This window comes from Arachis duranensis, chromosome 4 (assembly GCF_000817695.3).
Source record: "Arachis duranensis cultivar V14167 chromosome 4, aradu.V14167.gnm2.J7QH, whole genome shotgun sequence".
Classification (NCBI taxonomy): domain Eukaryota; kingdom Viridiplantae; phylum Streptophyta; class Magnoliopsida; order Fabales; family Fabaceae; genus Arachis; species Arachis duranensis.
In genome coordinates, this window is record NC_029775.3 from 62,852,421 (window position 1) to 62,852,652 (window position 232).

A 232-nucleotide genomic window follows, 5' to 3' on the forward strand; every position below is an offset into this window, starting at 1 on the left:
AAACAAAATGAGAATGCATATGAGACACACGAAACACTCAAGTCAATAGAATTCAAAGATCAGAGCAAGTAGATCATCAAGAATAACTTTGAAAATCACTTAGGACACATGAATGAATGCATGCAATTGACACGAAACTTAAAATGAAACACTAGACTCAAACAAGAAATATTTTTGGATTTTTTCAAAAATTAAGTGGAAAAAGAAAATAAAGGTATCAAAATTCTTAATG